Here is a 17,525-nt window from a genome sequence, read left to right as displayed (position 1 = left end):
AAGTGTTCAAATATAAGCCATCATATTACGCCAGAAAATGGTACTTTTCATCTGAATTTTATCTATACTGTTTATGAAAACTTAGTATTTTTTACACCGTACTAAAAGTTACCTATATATCTAAATGTAAAATTTTATGTCAACCAAAATATGTCAAGTTTCTTCTTTATGCAAAGATAAAACATGTAACACAATTCAGTGTAAATGATGTAACTGAGTTATTAATGTCCCCAAACATGGTAATAATCAAGACTACTCTATTACAGTAATAAAACTGCATTTGTCTACAACAGACTTCTCATATTTGGATTGTTTTCATTACCAAGGGTTTCTGCTTTGTGCTGGTTAACGGCATTCCTGAACAATTAACTTGAAACTTACTTTGTATTAACTAAAATGTCTTAATTGTAAAAGTGAAGAAATAACCAACGTATCTCAATGAATATTAAAATTTTCATTTGTGGCCTTCGTATCTGAGATGGTTCTTGTTTTAACACCTTCTAATCGTTTAGTTAAATATTCAAGTCCGAAAGACAAAGTGAAATAACATTTGTGATTATGCAGCAGAGAAGATTCAAGAAAGCAAGATTTTTATTTTTGAAGGCAGCTATTAAAGTGCAATAATAAATCTTTCCAAATATCCAACTGCTTCAGAATAGTTGGTTGCCAGTACTTAGGGTGAACAGTTTTCAATCCTATATGGCACTGTTTTCCAAACTATGATCCCAATCCACTGATGGATCATGAACTCAATTCAGTGGATTAGAAATTTTTTTAATGAAACAGAAAAGAATAAAGATCAAAGAGAGCAGCTCATGTGTTAATAAGTATTGTGAAACTTTTACTTTCACACACACACAGTGTGTACTGTAGAACAGTATTTTCGTGATGTTTTTGTAGACCAGATATTTGTTATGGACCACAATCATTAAAGTAAAAATACAGGTGCGTGGGTGGTCCAGTCGGTTAATGTCCAACTCTTGATTTTGATTCAGGTCATAATCTTGGGGTCGTGAGATTGAGCCCCACCTCTGGCTCCATGTTCAGTGCAGAGTCTGCTTGAGATTCTCTCCCTCTGCGCCTCCCCCAAACCCTGCTCATGCACATGCTCTCAAATAAATAAAATAAAATCTTTTTGCCCGTGTGTCTTGTAACTATCATTTGTTTGTTACTGGCCCACCCCAAACCCTGCTCATGCACATCAATTAAATAAAATAAAACCTTATTTACAAGACACAGGGGCATAACATATTTATTAAAAAATATTTATTTAAAGAAATATTCATTTTTTTAAAAAAAAACCTCCATTTCCAACAAACAGTAAGTTACAGTGGGTTAAATATATGAATATACCTAGAGTTCTCTTATTATATAGGACATTCATTCATAGCTGCTTCAAATTATGGAAAATAGATTAAATAAATTGTATTCTATACAAATTCTCATTTATTTATTTTTTATGGACTTCACTTGCCAAGAACATTCTACAAGCTATGACGTAGAACATGCTAGTTATTAAATTATTATCTATTGTGACTTCTCCTTGAATCAGGAAGTGACTAAACAATAAAATATGCAATTAAGATTTAGATTAAGTTGATTCAACAAGATACAACTGGTATTCATTTGTCATACTACCATTGTAATTCACTGAACATGCTCATTACTTGACCACTTAAGAGTTCTTTCCCTATGTCTAAAAAAATCATTCAGATATACAGCATTTCAATAACAAATGGCTAGGAATTCCATATACTTTTTTTTTTTTTTTTTGGTGGGGTCTGAACTCAACCCTGAGATCAAACCCGAACCAAGACCAAGAGTCAAACGCTCAAACTGAGCCACCCAGGCACCCCTCCCCACATACTTTTTAAAACACCTTTGCCAAAGTTTCTTTATAGACAGATAATTTTACATTTCCATCAAAAGATGGAATAAGAATCTCCCTAGTTTATCATTATCTTGGTTATCAAGAGTTGGTAAAACTTTGGAGTTTCCATACAATGTAACATTTTATGAATACGGTAATAATACTGCCAATGCCCAATAATACATAAAAAGGAATAAAAATCTCAGTACATCCAGGAAGTATGTAAGATAATTTACAAGGTGACAGGAGAGGTATAAATTACTCATGCATGGTCATGGGAAGATGACATTCTTTAACTGCAATCTGATGACACAAAATGACATCCACGTGTTCAAGTCAGCAGTACTGATTATTTTTGTTTTCACAGTTGTGAAGGTACAATAACAACTTTGAAAACCTTCAAGGCTATGTACCTAAAGACTCTTCAGGAATACAGTGGAAAAGGAAGAAGACTACAGAGCCAAGAAAAATGATATTATAACCATAGAGTAATTAAATACCTAATATATAAATATATTTATATTTGTATAAATATTTATATATATATATACACATTTGTTTTCCTTTGTATCAGTCTTGTTTACTGAAGAACCTTGGATAACAACTGCATATCCTGTTTTACAGTTTAGCTACATGATCCTTGAACAATAGTGAATAAAGGGAGTTTTATGAAAAGAAATAAATTGTTGTGATCTAGTATAATACCCCTAATATTTTGTATATTTTTATGTCAATGACTTGCCTTTTTACTTTAAACCATATAATACATTGTCAAACTGATGGAAGTAATTAGTCTTTATCACCATGGGTAATAAATACATACATATACAATACTTAAAAAAATAAGGTTAGGTGCAATTTCTCTGGATAAATCAACTTTTACACAAAGATTACTATCATTCTAAAGTTATGTCAAAGACAGTACAACTGACTACTCTAGTTCCCTAACACTTCTTTATAATATCAAAGTTGATCAGTTATCAAAGATCAGTTATCAAAGGCAATCAATTCACTGTTTGGATTATCTGCCTTTTCTGCCAAAATATGGAAGCATTCAACCAGTTAAAATAAACATTTAAAATCGTTCTGACGCTTCAGAAAATAATCATTTCCTCAAGTCAAAACAATAAAAGCAACCCCTGATATCCCAGAGGATATCCCTCTTTCCCTTTCTGGAGGCACAAGAACCATCTTCCCAGGAGACAACACTGATGCCTAGAAAAAATAAAAGCCTTGAAGCAGGTCTTACCATGGATCCAAATTTTGCTTCTCCACTTACTAGCCGTCTGATTCTGGGCAATTTACTTAACCCAACTGATTCCTTAGTTTCTACATCTGTAAAACGGAGATACCTGTATTTATCTTCCAGGCGCCTGGGAGAATCAATTAAATACTGTATATCACTTAAGAAAATGGAACATGATCAAGCATTCAACCCATCTTATTTCCCTTTCCTTTCCACTTAAAAAACTCAGAAATAACCATAAACATAAAATATTTCTAAAAAATACAGCTTAAAAAATTTTAGTTATTTATTTGAGAGAGAAAGAGAATGAGAAACAGAGCATGAGAGGAGAGAGGTCAGCGGGAGAAGCAGAATCCCTGCAGAGCAGGAAGCCTGATGCAGTACTCGATCCCAGGACTCGTGAACTGAGCTGAAGGCAGTCGCTTAACCAACTGAGCCACCCAGGCACCCTAAAAAACACAGCTTTAAAAAATCTTATTTTCATACAATACCAACAGGGACAATGTCAAAACAAGATAAAATTCTCCTCATGATATACACATGACTGATTACAAATCTAACCTCCATCAGTCATTCCATTCTACCTATCACTTGGCTTCAAAAACTCAAGGAAAAAAATTAATGGAATGGGCTCCTTACTGATAAACATGTCCTGTTTATTCTTCTGGTGTTTTCCCCCACTGCCTAGTACAATGCCAAATACATGAACACTCAATAAATATTACTACCAATCTGCAGCAAATAGTACTGATGTGCCTCAAGAACTCATAAAGTACCACATTCTGCAAAATGACTCAAGAGACTATGAGTCAGGAAGAAAAGGATGAGTTATTAACCTTGTGCCCAGTTTGAGGGAATCTATATATAGATTATTGGCAACTGAACCCAGGCCCAAAACAGCTGTTATAAGCAAAATACAAAGTCTTCTAAGCATTGTAATACACTTTACCTTCTTTACTTTTATATGAAGAATACTTCAGCTACTTTTCAGATGTTTGTAAATAATCAGAAAATGTGGGGGATTTGCATTCACAAATACATAAAGCACTGGAATAACTGGTCCACATAAGAGCTCATCCAGACACCTTAAAAGCAAGCAGTACAAACAAAAATCACATTCATAGCAGGCAAATAGCAATAAGTGCTGCTAAAGTGGTACACCTGAGCCATCTAGTGGATATGAGAAAAAAAGTTTAATTCTGTAAGAAAATGCCTATTGTCCCAATTCTGTTCTGTGAAAAAAAGTGTGTATGTTTTGGGTAATAGTAAATTATAATCTATAAAAGATAGTAGAAAACTAAGAATAGGTATTGGGGGAAAAATGAAGATTAAAGTGGTGACGAATTTATCTAGATGGAATGCAGATTTTACGGATATTAAAGATGAATAATACAAATACTCGTTTTTACATTTTTCTTAAAACCATATAACCAAAATACATGTAACTATGTAAAAGACATTACAGAAAATAAGAAAGATTTCCTCCAGAGGCAAAGGTTTAAGGAAGGGCGACAGGCAGTAGAAACAAGGTGGCAGCCTCTGGATAAAAAGAAGGGAATTGGGAATAGAGTGATAGATGATGACATCTTTCTGCCTGAGGACTCCCATGCTATTCGGGTTAAGAGGATCCTAGCTCACTTAGGACATCATCCTTTTCTCCAAAACTCCCCCATAACTTCCAACAGAGCAGGAAGCCTTAGGAAAATGGAGAAGATTTAAACTCCAGGCCCCAAGAAGAATGAGTATTCTTCCAGGTACTCAAATCAACAGCACTGCTTCTCAAAGTCAAATATGAAATTTCAAAGTTTCAAAAGCCACAAATTAATTGAACAGTGTGATATGGGCAATTCGTTTAAATCTGGGGGGCACTTTTTTTCTTATCCATAGAATTATGATCTTGGAATAAATAAGAGACAAGATAACTTTTTCTTTTTAAAGATTTTATTTATTTGACAGAGATCACAAGTAGGCAGAAAGGCAGACAGAGAGAGAGGGGGAGAAGCAGGCTCCCTGCTGAGCAGAGAGCCCCATGCAGGGCTCGATCCCAGGACCCTGGGATCATGACCTGAGCCGAAGGCAGAGGCTTTAACCCACTGAGCCACCCAGGCACCCCAAGATCACTTTTAATTCTAAAATTTAATGGTTTTTAGTGTCCTCCCCCAATAAAGAAGTTAACTAAAAGAAAATGTGTTTGTTTTTTTTTGTTTGAATTTTTTCCCATTAACTCACATTATCAATAGAAACTGTGTCTCAAGCTCCAAAGAGGAAATAAGATTCCATTTTAATTTATTTATTTGCCAGAGAGAGGAAGGCAGGGGTGGGGGGAAGCACAGAGAGCCCAGCCCGCAGGGCTTGATCTCAGAACCTTGAGATCATGACCTGAGCCAAAGGCAGAGGCTTAACCTGCTGAGCCACCCAGGCGCCCCTCCAAAGAGGCAATAAAGATGACTGCCTGACCCTAAAATGCAGAAACACCAGTGAGCAGAAATAGGACACTAACTCAAGTTCATACTAATATGCAAGACAGAAAAACAAGGGTCTAAAGATTCAAATACAATATTATAGAAATCTTTGAAGCTAAGAATTTAGCCTGAAAAAAAGCCAACTTTTGCTTAAATCTCAGTATGTATCATTCTTTCTGAGATTTACTTAGGGAAGGGAAAGGAGGCGGAAGGGATGGGTATACGGATGAAAAGAATAAATGGTAGAAAGAGACACAAACCCCCTTCCCCTAAAAGGAGACCAAACTAGCAACTGTCAAGAAAGAGTAAAAGCCCATTCTGCTGGGCATACAAGCCTCATGAAGGATCTATATTGCTGGAAATAAGACTAGGAAGGTGGATGAATTTATTTTTGCACTGTAGACCATACGGAACCATCTGAGGACTCTAAGCAAGGCAAATGAACCTGGCCAGGTCAATGGAAATGAGGGAAGACTTGAAAGTACTAGAAAGAGAATCAACAGGATTTGCTAACCAGCTGAATATATAGGCAATGAGGAAGAAGCTACTAGAATTGAAGGCAATCTAATGTGTGTGCCAGGAAATGTAGGGGTATTATTAACCCAAGTAGAAAACACAATTATGCCATGTAAATTATCATTTTATGTATGAATTGATAAGCTAAAGGTGAAAGCTAAGGAGTACACCTTAAGAAAGACCTATATTTAAGTTGCTGGTTGTTGCTGTTTGTTTTTGTTTTTGTTTTTAATAAAAAGTTAAGGAAGAAAGTAAGAGAATGGGAAAGAGGAAAGGAGTAAGAAAAAAAATGACAACAGCACTCAGGGTATGAGGGAAGACGTGGAGAAGTATATTTTAAGAGAGAGCGATGCCAATAGTGTGGAGTGGCTTGAAAACTGAAAAGGAGGTAAAAAGGAAAGTGGTGATACATATAATACATCTCCTTTTTGAAAAGGGTAAGCATTATTCCATATGTGATATGGAAACATTTAAGCCTTAGGAAAGGTAAGCTGAAAGGATTCACGTTCAGTGGCTTCTGTTTTGGCACTGAAAATAACATAAGGGCCTGGGGAGCATAAGAATAGATAGGAGTAGGGGTGCTCGGGTGGCGCAGTGGGTTAAGCCGCTGCCTTCGGCTCAGGTCATGATCTCAGGGTCCTGGGATCGAGCCCCGCATCAGGCTCTGTGGTCGGCAGGGAGCCTGCTTCCTCCTTTCTCTCTCTCTACCTGCCTCTCTGACTACTTGTGATCTCTGTCTGTCAAATAAACAAATAAAATCTTTAAAAAAAAAAAAAAAAAAGGATAGGAGTAGAGGAGGAGAACCTGGAAACATGAAGAAAATGAAACCATTATAAATTAAGTGCAGTGGTGATCAGAAGTCAAAAAGGGGAGTCAACCAGAATAAATAATGAGACTGGCAACACTAGAAAAGCAGAAAGATTAAAAAAAATGTTTTTAGAAATGACAATTTTGAATCTTAGTAATGTGATCAGGTGGTGGTGTCTGAGAGTTATGGAAATACAAAAGCAGAGCTCTAAAAAGTAGGTCAGGTTCCCACTTCACACATAAGAGCAGCTAGCCAGTATCATTTTCATAATATTGATCAGTTCAAGTCTTTCACTTCTTTTGATCCTATTTTGGTTATTTATATGTTCTTGAAAAAAATCAATCATTTCATCAATATTATAGATTTACTGGTGCATAAATGCAGAAAGAATTCATCTTGTGAAACTGCATATATCAAAAGTGTATTACATATATACATACTTAAAGAATGAAATGAACATCAGTGGATTATCACCTATTGCCAGTCTCTTGAAATTCCCTTCCAATGCTGTCATCGCCAAGAGGTAACTATTTATCCTTAAGTCTGTGGAATCATTCCCTTTTGAGGTAATTTTAAGACCTTTTCTTTGTCTTTGGTGTTCTGCTGTTTGACTCTAATGAAGCTAAGTGAGAATTTCCTTTTATTTAACCATCTTAGGTTCCCATGATTGTTGAATGCATAGGTTAGAGTTGCTCATAAGCCGCAGAAAATTCATAACCATTATCTTTCCAACTGCAGTCTATTCCCCAGCCTCTCTTCTGGAAGGCCATTTAAGTCACTGTTTAGACATCCTTAGGTCTCCTAACTGCTCTTTCACAGTTTTCATCTGTTTCTGGGGTGTCTGGGTGGCTCAGCTGGTTGAGTGTCCGAGTCTTGGTTTTGGTTCAGGTCATGATCTCTAGCCCAACCATGCTGAGCATGGAGCCTGCTTGGGATTCTCTCTCCTTTTCCCTCTGCCCCCCACCCCCAACAAACATATAGTTTTCATCTGTTTCTTTTGAATATATGCTGGATGATTTCCTCAGATGTATCTTTCAGTTCATTATTTCCTTCTTTAAGTTTAAATAACCTGTGGCAAAATCCATTAGCTGAGGATGCTTTTAATGAATTTAAATTAGCAAAATTTTCAGTTCTATAAATTCTAGCTGGTTCAGAAAAACAATCTTTTTGGATATTCTTTAAAGTATCTTAACCTTGGGATGCCTGGGTGGCTCAGTCAGTTAAGCATCTGCCTTTGGCTCAGGTCATGATCCCACAGTCCTAGGATCAAGTTCCACATCAGGCTCCTTCCTCTGTGGGGAGCCTGCTTCTCTCTCTGCCTGCTCTGCCTGCTGCTTCCCTTGCTTGTGCTCTCTCCCTCTAACAAACAAATAAAATCTTAAAAAAGAAAAAGTATCTTAACCTTGGAATTTATTTTCAACATCTTTTACTTATTAAACAGTTATTTTATATTCTGTGTCTGACCATTCCTGTTTTCCAGCAGGTCTGCTGCTGACTCCTGTTTATAGTTTTTAGCTTCTTTATGTTTTTATTTTTGACTGTCAGTTGTTCTACTTCTTTGGAATTTTACTTCTGGGAAAACTTTCACCCTGGGATAGAGATGAGTTTCTCCAGTGAGAATTTGTATTTGCTTCTACCAAGAGCCTAGAGATACTCACAGCCACTGCTTGAGCACTACAATCTGGTAATAACTCCAAATCAAATTATCTTAGGAAAACGTTTTTTAGACTACGTAGGTGGTGTTAAATTCAAATCATGAATCACATGAACATCAGCTGGGTTCCTCAAATTCTCAGCAATGATCTTGCCCCAACATGCCCAGATTAATGGTTCTCAGAGTATGATCTATGATCTCCAACCAGCAAAGTCAGCATCACCTGGAAACTTACTAGAAATGTAAATTCTCAGACCTTATCACGTATCTACTGAATCATAAACTCTGGCAATATCACCTAGCAATCTGTGTTTGAATAAGCCCTCCAGGTGATTCTGATATATATTAAAAACTGAGAAGCACAGAGAAAATAAATTTTCCTTGCAGTCTTGACGGCTGATGGGGTTGGTGGAGGTTTCCAGTTTAGACCACTGAGACTCAGCTTTAAGGGGGAAAGGATGAGTTAGTAGACTCCACACCTCAAAGACCTTATTATTTCTTCAAATTCCTCAATGCCTCCTGGGGCTGAGGAAATTCAATTTTACCAAGTATCACAAATGCCCTCTGAATGAAAATCAGTTTAAGTGCCACATACTTAACTTTTCATAGATCCCATGCCTTCACCTAGTTTTGTATTTTTCTGATAATTTTTGATGGTTTAGCTAGAATTCTCCAACTTTTTATTTTGAAGTAACTATAGATTCATAGAAAGTTGCAAAGGTAGTACATAGAGGTCCATGTACCCTGCATCCAGTTTTCCCAAAGGTTGTATCTTATTGGACTACCATATTGGACATTGGTATAACATGTGCATATATTTCTACATCATCTTAAAACATTTGTAGATCTGTGTAACTACCACCAACACAATCAGAATACAGAATTATTCTATCATCACAAAGACTTTATATTCACATCCACCTCCCTCTCTTTCCTCACCCTCCTCTCCCTAATGTTTGGCAACAACTAACCTCTTACCTCTTCTCCATTTCTATAGTTTTGTCATTTCAAGAGTGTTATATAAGTGGAATCATATTAGCTATTCTTCAAGATTGACTTTTTTCACTTGTAGAAATGTCTTTAAGATCTATTCAGGTTGTTGCATATATCACATTCCTTTTTTATTGCCAGACAGCATTCTACAGTATGGATGCACCAAAGAGAAATCATTCACCTATGGTAGGACATTTTAGTTAACTGTTTCTGGCTGTTACAAATAAAGCTGCTATGAAAAATCAAATACAGGGGCGCCTGGGTGGCTCAGTGGATTAAGCCGCTGCCTTCGGCTCAGGTCATGATCTCAGGGTTCTGGGATCGAGCCCCGCATCGGGCTCTCTGCTCCGCAGGGAGCCTGCTTCCTCCTCTCTCTCTGCCTGCCTCTCTGCCTACTTGTGATCTCTCTCTGTCAAATAAATAAATAAAATCTTAAAAAAAAAAAAATCAAATACAGGATTTTGTATGGACAATTTTCCTTTTTCTGGGATAAATGCCTAGGAGTGTGATTGCTGGGCCATATGGTAAGACTATGTCTAGCCTTCAAAAGACTGCCAAATTATTTTCCAGAGTAGCTGTACCATTTTACATTCTTACCAGCAATGTAGAAGAGACCCAGTTTCTCTGCCATCCTTGCTAGCATTTGGTGTTGGCACTTTTTTACTTTAATGGTTCTGATACTTGGGTAGATATATCTCATAATCTTAATTTGCACTTCCCTGATGGCTGATGATACTGAGCAACTTTTTATATGTTTGTCATCCCTATACCCTCTTCAGTAAAACGTTTCTTCACATCTTTTGCCCATTTTCTAATTGGACTGCTTTACTACAATTAGGTTTTAAGAATTCTTTACATATTTCAGTTATGAGTGCTCTGTCAGATATTTGGTTCGCTAACATTTTCTCCCAGTATGTAGTTGGTCTTTTCATCCTATTAATAGGTCTTTAATGGAGCAAATGTTTTTAGTTTTGGTGAAGGACAATTTGATTTTTTTTTTTTTTCTTACATGAATTGTGCTTCTGGGTCACATCTAGGAACTCTTCACCAAGTCCTAAATTTCAGAGATTTTCCCCCTGTGTTTCCTTTTAAGTTTTATGATTGTAGGATTTACATTTAAATCTATGATCTATTTTGAATTAATTTTTGTGTAATGTATGAGGTTTAGGTTGCAGTTCATTTGACTGTCTATATATACCCCATTATGCCAGCATCATCTGTTATAAAGACCATATCCTTCCTCCATTCTCTTTGGCACCTCTACCAAAAATAAACTGGCCTTACTTATGTGGAGTCATTTCTGGGTTTCTAGTCTGTCCCAGTGACCTACAGGTCCATCTACCAGTAACATACAGTCATAATTATTCTAGTTACATAATAAGCCTTGAAATCATGTAGAGTAATTCTTCCCACTTTTTCTTCCTTTTTTCAAAATTATTTTAGCTATTCTGTTACTTCCTTTGTCTTTTCACATAAATTTTAGGATGATTTTGTCTATACCTACAAAAATATCTTGCTGAGATTCCGATAGGGATTTTGTTAAACTTGTTTATCCATTTTGGGAAAAGACTTCTGAACTTGTTTTGTTAAACTTGTTTATCCATTTTGGGAAAAGACTCCTTCTCAATGGAGCCTTCCAACCTATGAACAAAATATTTCTCTCCACTTATGCAGATCTTAGATTTCTTTCCTCAGCATCTTATATTTTTCACTATACATGTCTTATATATGCTTTTCTAGTTTCATATATAAGTATCTCTTTTTTTTAAAGCAATTACAAATGGTACTGGTATTTTTAATTGGAGTTTCTACATGTTCATTGCTAGAGTATAGAAACTGCTTTTTGTATGTTGGTCTTGTATCTTGTGATCTTGATGAATTCACTTGTTAGTTTTACACTTTTTTGGTAGATTATCTGGAATTTTCTACACATAAGATCATATCTTAGGAAAATAGGAAGAGTCTCATTTCTCCTTTTCCAATCTGTATGTATGCCTTTTTTTCCCCTCCTGTGCTGGCTGGGACTTCCAACACTATGCTGTAGAAGAGTAGTGAAAATGGACATCCTTGACACCTTGTTCCCAATCATAAAGGTAAAATATTCATTTTTTCATCAAGTATAACATCAACTGTATGTTTTCTGTACATGATCTTTATCGAGTTGAAGAAGTTCCCCTCTATTCTTAGTTTTCTGAAAGCTTTAGTCATGAATGGTGCTCAACTTTGTCAAATGCTTTTTCTACACTAATTTATATGACCATGAGATTTTTCTGTTAACATGGGTGATTACACTGGCTGATTTTCAAATATTGAACCAACCTTGCATCCATGGAATAATGTCCACCTGGCCACAGTGTATATTTTATTATATATTGCTAAATTATATTTATTTATATTTTGTTAAAAAATTTTTGCATCTATATTTGTAAGAGGGATAAAACTGGTCTGTAGCTTTCTTTTTTTTGGAATGTCTTTGTCTGATTTTGTGACATGGTTAATACTAGTTTCATAAAATGAATTAGGAAGGGTTCCTTCATCTTGTACTTCCTGGCAGAGATTATGTAGAAAAAGTGTGAATTCTGCAAGCATTTGGTAGAATTCTCCAGTGAAACCATCTGGGTTTAGTTTTCATTTAAAAATTACAAATTTTATTTTCTTAATAGTTACAGAGCTATTCAAATTAAATCATACTGTGTGAGTTGTGGCAGCTTGTGCTTTCTGAGAAATCGGTTCATCAAAGCAGCTGAGACTTGTTCTTTGTTGAGAATTTCTATTTTTTCCTTTATTTCAATTATGTTTGCAATCGCTTGTTTGAAACATTTTCTTGATACTGCTTAAAAATCCTGTCAGTTAACTATGACATACGTGTTATCTTGATGCTGGCATGTATTAACTGTCTTTTCTAATTTTAGTTGAGACACTTCTGGTTCTTGATATATTTTCAATTGAAACCTGGATATTTGAGATATTATAAGACCCTGCATCTTATTTAAATATTCTGTTATAGCAGGCTTCCTCTAACACTGCTCTGGTGAGGAAAGTACACAGCCTCATTACTGCCTAGCATGGGTGGTAGTACAGATTCTTCACCACGTTTTTGTTGACCACAGTGGGCTGGGAGAGAAGTTGGAGCTCTCTGCTATTCTTGGTTAAGGTGGGAGTTCAGGATCCTCATCAATACTACCCTGGCTGAAAACAGTGCTAGTGACTACTCGCCACATCACCTCCACTGATACCATGTGAGGAAGGGTTGCCTTGTCATGCCTTAGGAGAGTGGAAGTCTGGGTCCCTACACAGCCTTTGCTAATCAAGCTGATTTTTTTCTATGTATTTGGCTGGAGCAGAGTGGTTGTTGCCTAAGTTTTCTCTCCCACTAGGCTATTCCCTTCTTGGTCCTTGCCTAAAAAGAGGACAGACTTTCACAGAATTTTATCTGAGCCCAACATTTCAGGGTTGCCAACTTCTCCACACCCAGTATATGAGGCAACAAGAAAACCCAGGATTTTTACCATGATGTTGAGTCCTAAGGTCCCAAGCAAGCCTACCTTTTCTCCACTTTTCAGACCCTTATATTTGTTTTATCCACAATGTCTAGGGGTTTTAGCTATACTTAAGAAATAGGGGAAAGTATATCTATATCTATGCCATCTCTTTGGAAACCTCACTTTAAAGTTTACATTTATATTTTCTTCAATGTTAAGATTGGTTAAAAGGGGTAGGGTGTGTGTGTGTGTGTGTGTGTGTGTGTGTGTATGCTAGAGTGTGGGGTGTATATGTGTGTTAAAAAAAAAACAGATCTTTGACTCAAAGAGATGGTCCCATTTCATTCATACCCCTCCCTGTGCCACTACAAATACCTGGCAATTTTACTTATTACAAAATATTTAGAATCGGGGGCGCCTGGGTGGCTCAGTGGGTTAAGCCGCTGCCTTCGGCTCAGGTCATGATCTCAGGGTCCTGGGATCGAGTCCCGCATCGGGTTCTCTGCTCAGCAGGGAGCCTGCTTCCCTCTCTCTCTCTCTCTCTCTCTCTGTCTACTTGTGATCTCTCTCTGTCAAATAAATAAAATAAAAAAAATAAAATAAAAAAATAAAAAAAAATATTTAGAATCGGCTTTCTAGCAGATAACAACAAAAGAACCCAAGGCTTATATACTTGCTGATTCAGAAGCCAAATTGAGTAGTGAATGGAGTTAAGTCAACCATAAGGAAATAAAGTGGGGAATAAAGTGGGGAATTCACAGGAATATTGGATCAAGTCATAAAACTGGGAATTCTTGATAAGTTTATCTAAATCTTCAATATTTCCTATGGTCTTATCTATTCTCTGCATACTTTAATTTCAGAGTAAAATGTTAAAAACTCCCACTATGATTTATCAATAAAAAAAGACACTTTCTGTTCTGTTAATGTTTTATCCCTTTAATTCCAACACATCTGATATTAGTAGTATTCTTAGTATCCTTAACAATTTCATAATCTTTTTAAAAAAAGTTCATGAATTTATTTTTAACATTTAACCTTCCTGAATCACTTGGTTTTTAAATGATTTTCTTTTAGAAAGCATCTATCTACCTTTTTTCTGACTCTACCAGGATTTCAGTGGGCAGAGAGGAAAAAAGAATGAGAAAGATGCACGATTATATTAAAATCATCTAAAATTCCTGAACTTCTACAGCATTTTAACTTTGTCTCATAGCAATTGTAACTATACGATTTGGGCATATTTACATACATACTATCTCTCCATGGACCAGAGGCATTTGGAGGATAAAAAAATTTTTATTACTTTTTAAATAATTTCCTGAAGTATATAACACGTTGCCTTATTTATATAAGATATTTAAAAGATACATTTTGAATTTATATTAGACAGGAAGATTAGTCTTACAGCACTAAGATGCTAGAAAAATCTATCAACAATGGGATCCTAATAAGCAGTCTGCCAGTTTAGATATGTATGCTGAGGATGGCCACCAACAAGATACTCTGTCACGTTCTATACAGTGGCCTGATGTGAAATTCCCCAAAGCAGGGATGAACAGAAGAACTGCTTTGGTTAAGTACATGATGAAAAACTAATGACTACTGGGAAACAATAGAAGATGGCCAATCTGGCAACCACATTAAGTGGGGATAGCTCTTTAGGAATGAAGATGAAGAGGAAATTATAAATAGAACCAGAATCTGTAAACGCAAAAGTGGCTCACAAAAATCTGTGCAGTATAAAAAAATGAATATAGAGAAGCAAATCTGTTACCCTAAACTTTTTATAATTCATCTGGACCATATTCCCTTATAATAATTTTCAAAGGTGACCAACCACAGTTGCCTTTAAATTATCTGTGGCCGGGGCGCCTGGGTGGCTCAGTGGATTAAGCCGCTGCCTTCGGCTCAGGTCATGATCTCAGGGTCCTGGGATCGAGCCCCGCATCGGGCTCTCTGCTCCACAGGGAGCCTGCTTCCTCCTCTCTCTCTGCCTGCCTCTCTGCCTGCTTGTGATCTCTCTCTCCGTCAAATAAATAAATAAAATCTTTAAAAAAAAAAAAAAAAAATTATCTGTGGCCACTGAGGAAACCCATAATTAGAGTCAAAATATCATCTGGTCTTTGTTTACCCTGATACTATTCTATTTTACCAACTACTCAACTTGCATTCCCTTAAATGTATCCTGGCTAAACGAGAGAGACTGGCGGTATACCAGCACATACATACATACATGCTATGTTCAATGGGTAATCTGTCTAGAATTAAAATACTAGAAACCCACATATCAAACAATGCAGGTTTATAACTGATAAATTTATAGCACATATTTCCATATTTTTTTTTACATGTGTCACCACCTTCTTTTCTTTGTCTCCATCACTTCTGGCTCCCTGACCTCTATTGCCTTCTTTTGAAAACAGTAGAAATAGGGCACGTGGTTGGCTCCGTCTGTTAGGTGTCTGTTAGGTGCCTGCCTTCGGCTCAGGTCATGATCTCAGGGTCCTGGGATTGAGCCCCATGTCGCTGTCTGCTCAGCAGGGAGTCCGCTTTTCCCTCTCTTTCTGCCTCTCCCCCAGCTTGTGTGTGAGCGCTCTGTCTCTCTCCTCTCTTGAATAAATAAAATCTTAAAAAAAAAAAAAAGAAAGAAAGAAAACAGTGGCAATAAAAACCTACAAAAGCTGCAGCACCTGCCTTGTGAAGCAAGACTGCAATCAACAAGCCTTCACTTCAGGTCAAGTGAAGTCAATTATTTATTTTTTTTAAAAGACTTTATTTACAAGACCAGTGCTCTAACCAAAAGACTTTATTTATTTGACAGAGAGATCACAAGTAGGTAGAGAGGCAGGTAGAGAGAGAGAGGAGGAAGCAGGCTCTCCACCGAGCAGAGAGCCCGATGTGGGACTCGATCCTAGGACTCTGAGATCATGACCCGAGTCAAAGGCAGAGGCTTAACCCACTGAGCCACTCAGGCGCCCCAGAAGGCAATTATTTTGAGACTGGCCTAGCACCCACCACTTCAGAGAAAAGGGCGATACAATTCATAATGGCTATCATTTCATCAAAAACATTACTTTTAATGCTCAACCAAATGCCCATCATCATCCCCATGGAATTCTATACCTCTATGACCTGTGACCAAGGCTTCCACACTTCCTCAACCTTCCCAATCTTTCCATGGAGCCACTAAATCTGCGGCTCCCAATTCCCCTATATTCTCAATCTTTTTTTCCAAACATTTGCTTTGCTTCTTTGCTTTGAATAAAACCTTGTCATCTTAAAACACCACTTATGCTGCCTCCTCAAATGGTGGTATACGTATCTTGCTTACTCCCCATTACTACTATTATTCCCATATTCTCTAATGAGACATATACACAAAAACTTGCTCCTTTAAAGCTCATGTTACTCAGCTATTAACACTCATCCCCTTTGCTGCTATGATCTACCAGTCTCCCTGTTACCTCCCTCATTCACTAAGGACTTTCCTGCTTAAAATCTTTCCCTTTACCCTAAACCCTATCATCCGCAGCCATTATCAACATCCTTGAGATCAAACTGTCCAAAACTATAATCTTTCAGTTTTTGACATCCTCATCTACAACAGTCTACCTCTCCATCTAACCCTAGCTACTTCTTCCCCTGCCCACTATCTGGGACTGAGTCATCAATTAAAACTGACCCACTTAGAGAAAACAGTTCAGGTATGCCATTCTAACCACAATCTCTTCTCTAAACATTCTTTGAACCCAGATAGTCTTCTAGTACCTGAACTTTCTACCTTCTCCCTATCTTCCTTTTACTATATATATATATAGAGAATATATATATATATATATATATAGAGAATATATATATATATATATATATATATATATATATATATAGGCCAATTTAAATTCCATGTTCATCCTATTAAAAATACTCTTAGGAATATCTTAAACTCCTTAAATTCCTGTTTTCAAAATCCCAAGTCCAGATGAACTCAGAAACCTACTTTTGTAGGTTTTGTAAAAGCAGAAAAAGTAACACAAAAGGACAGATACAACTTTCACTTCATGATCAACCTCAATGAGTGCACAATAACAATGTCTTTTCTCTGTTAAAATTACTTTCCGTCCTCTACAAAATTTATTTAAAATTTTCTCCCATCTCTTCAAACTCCCAATTCCCATCATTTCTTTCTCTTTACAGAAGAGCAGCTCTCAAACAAGAAGTCTTGCAACTTGTGGCTACTAAGCAGCCTATATACACTGTTAACACCCTCTAATCTGGCTTCTGCTTCCATCAGAGGTCTCGAAGATTACCAATGAAATACTTTGTCAATCCACATTTAACTTGATCTTTCAAAAGTACCTGAGATAGCTGAGCAATTGAATCTTTGAAGCGTTCTCTTCCCTTGTGTTATAAGTTGAAAAATGCTTCCCCCAAAATAGTAGGTCCTAAGAAATGTAAAAGTGATTTAGTCCCTGCATCTTGCCACACAACTCC

At 36.6% G+C, this 17,525-nt stretch overlaps 1 protein-coding gene across 9 annotated transcripts in view; it reads right to left on the bottom strand.

The window, feature by feature from the left end:
- MAPK8 (mitogen-activated protein kinase 8) overlaps window positions 1–17,525 on the bottom strand; it is a 110,689-nt gene that overhangs the window by 56,191 nt on the left and 36,973 nt on the right. Inside the window, exon 2 of one of the 9 annotated variants that reach the window (XM_046027001.1) lies at window positions 3,120–3,205. The exons of the other annotated variants lie outside the window; for them this stretch is intronic. The gene's annotated coding sequence lies outside the window, so the exon portion shown is untranslated. The remainder of the gene's footprint in view (window positions 1–3,119; window positions 3,206–17,525) is intronic. 9 annotated transcript variants of the gene reach the window in all.

Source organism: Meles meles, chromosome 13 (genome assembly GCF_922984935.1).
Source record: "Meles meles chromosome 13, mMelMel3.1 paternal haplotype, whole genome shotgun sequence".
NCBI lineage: Eukaryota > Metazoa > Chordata > Mammalia > Carnivora > Mustelidae > Meles > Meles meles.
Note: the sequence above shows the minus strand (reverse complement) of the source record. Positions and strands in the feature narration are given on the sequence as shown.